At 32.1% G+C, this 2,473-nt stretch overlaps 2 protein-coding genes across 2 annotated transcripts in view; both read right to left on the bottom strand.

Moving 5' to 3' along the window:
• LOC102676526 overlaps positions 1–2,473 on the bottom strand; it is a 66,135-nt gene that overhangs the window by 42,611 nt on the left and 21,051 nt on the right. The gene's annotated exons all lie outside the window — the stretch shown is intronic.
• LOC102676345 (chitin biosynthesis protein CHS5) overlaps positions 1–2,473 on the bottom strand; it is a 9,015-nt gene that overhangs the window by 4,117 nt on the left and 2,425 nt on the right. The window contains exons 2-4 of the mRNA XM_031513497.1: positions 2,120–2,283; positions 1,895–2,005; positions 480–821 (exon numbers count right to left, since the gene is read on the bottom strand). The gene's annotated coding sequence lies outside the window, so the exon portion shown is untranslated. The remainder of the gene's footprint in view (positions 1–479; positions 822–1,894; positions 2,006–2,119; positions 2,284–2,473) is intronic.

Here is a 2,473-nt window from a genome sequence, read left to right as displayed (position 1 = left end):
CCCTCTCTCTCTCTCTCTCTCTCTCTCTCTCTCTCTCTCTCTCTCTCTGAAGAATATTTTTCTTTCTCGGTTAAAAAAAATATATAAAGCGACTTGAAAAGATTCTTTTTCAACATTTCTACACCATCCTATTATCCATTTGCACATTTTTCTTTTCGAATAGAAACGCAACAAATTAATCTGATAAATCGACTCGATCCCTCGTTAAATCGTTTCCAATTTAATCTTATATCAATTTCTCTTCAATATAATATATAATATATTGGAAAAAGAAAAGGATAAAAAAAAAACTTTCTAAAACTAAAAAAGAACATTCTGCACAGAGAGACAGATCAGAAACCAGATGCACAAAGATATTTTCATCTTTTGGTTTTCAAAAATCAAACGTTACATCCCTCTTAACGATATTTAAACACGCCAAACTCTTTCGTTTATATAAAAATTCGATGGAATGAAAGAAAAAAAAAATGATTACCCACAACGTTAGGTTGAAAAGGATCGAGGATAGAATATCTTTCTGTTTTCTCAACCTTTATATATCGGTTATATATATCTAGTTGTTGATGAATTTTCAATTTTCATTCCGTAGAACACTCCTCTCCTCTAATCCACTTCCTCTGCCTCTGCCTCTGCCTCTACCTCTTCCTTTTCTGGAACTGTTTCGCGCAGTTGAAGCGGGACCTCCGCCTCTTCGATCGGCCCTTGCTCCACTTCTGGCTGCTCAGCGATACTCGATCCCCTCACTGACTCGTTCGTGGACAGTTGGCTAGGCTTCTTCGGATTTTGCGAGCTGCTCCCCTCCTCGCCGCTTTTATTCTTCTCTAGGTTCGAATCCAGTGGAGTGTTACGTCTCTCTCTCTCTCTCTCTTTCTCACGCGCATGCGCACACGCACGCGCACGCTTGCGTGTTTTTTTATTTAATGGTGCGAGGTTTCTAATGGTTATTTAATTTAAAATTTAAAAATTTCCTCTCTTTGAATTGAATCGTGTTCACGATCAAGGAGAGTTCAATTCGCGGTTCAAAGAAATGCTGTATGTCGAAATTTTTACGTTTTAAATTAAATTTTAAAATTTAAAAATTAATTCGATTAATTCAGGATCGTAAAAGGATCGATGATATTTAATCCTTTGCGGTCGACGAGTTTTTCAGATAGATATGAATGATTCCATACATCTTCCTAATAAACAAATAAATAATCTAACTAGATAAAAAAAAATCTAAGCATAAATCGCTTATCACCCGAGTTTCCGCGTAATTTTACGGAGATTATACGGAGATTTAATTTTTCAGAAAACTCGTTAAAAATGTGTATTTTATAGCATAAAAAATATAAATAAATATATAAAAGTATTAACACTACGTTTAATTAATATAGAATAAAAAAGAAAATACATAGTAATCAATATATAAAAAAATATACAAATATATAGAAAAATTAAACGTATATAATATAACTTAAAATAAAATGGAAAAAAAATCAATAGATATTTATAATAAAATTTTAATAGAAATGAAAAGAATAAAACAAAATTACAGTTTTTTTTTAAATATGGACTATAACAAATAAAAAATAAAAATATACTTACAATTATAAAATATGCTAGTTTTATTCACTAATTGAATCTAAATCCAATGATTTGCGTAAAATAGGGTGAGATACATGGATTGGACAATTTGTATTACAAATTGACAAGAGAGATTATCGACTGAGACTCGGTCTCTCGAGCGCAAAGGCGTAATCTTTTGCTTGAATTGACGATGTAAAAAAAAAAAAAAAAAAAAAAAATTCGATCAAGATAATTGGATCTGTAACGATAAATTTATAATTCCCCTCCTGAATTAATTCGTTTCTCGTCGAATCGATCGATTTATTAACGAGATCGACAAGCAAACCTGCTAGATATTGTTCGCGCATCTTTGCTTTTAAGTATGCAAGTTTCTTGCAATTGTTCTCCTTGGTGCATCCAATTATAGGCATCTTTGACCCGGTTTCTTATAAAGGATCTAAAAATGAAATTTTCAACGTGAGTTTTTTTTCTATTTCTTTTTTCGAGGATTTAATCGAAAATAAAAAAGAAAGAAAGAAAGAAAGAAAACAAAAATTAAAAAAAAAAAAACCTTCGTTCGATGTTTCAAGTTATCCCCAAAAGCGTTTCTCCTCAGAATATGGATCAAAAACAACTACTCCACCATCCGCATTTACCATTGGTTTGGCATTTACTTTTCTTTTTGCTGGTCTCGTATTTGCACCGTGCCTCACAAGCGGGAGTTTCGAACGTTGACTGTTTCGAAAATGCGATATTTATTACAATTTGTTCATCACGATCAAGTTGCAACAACTGGGCAAATAACGATCCCGAGTTGTAACAACAACAACAACAACAACAACAGGTTTTTGACAAATGCGTAATTTTGAATAATTAATTGTTAATTAATTTCTGAAATATTTCAACGGTCACATTTGAATCACGA

Source organism: Apis dorsata, unplaced genomic scaffold (genome assembly GCF_000469605.1).
Source record: "Apis dorsata unplaced genomic scaffold, Apis dorsata 1.3 scaffold_655, whole genome shotgun sequence".
NCBI lineage: Eukaryota > Metazoa > Arthropoda > Insecta > Hymenoptera > Apidae > Apis > Apis dorsata.
Note: the sequence above shows the minus strand (reverse complement) of the source record. Positions and strands in the feature narration are given on the sequence as shown.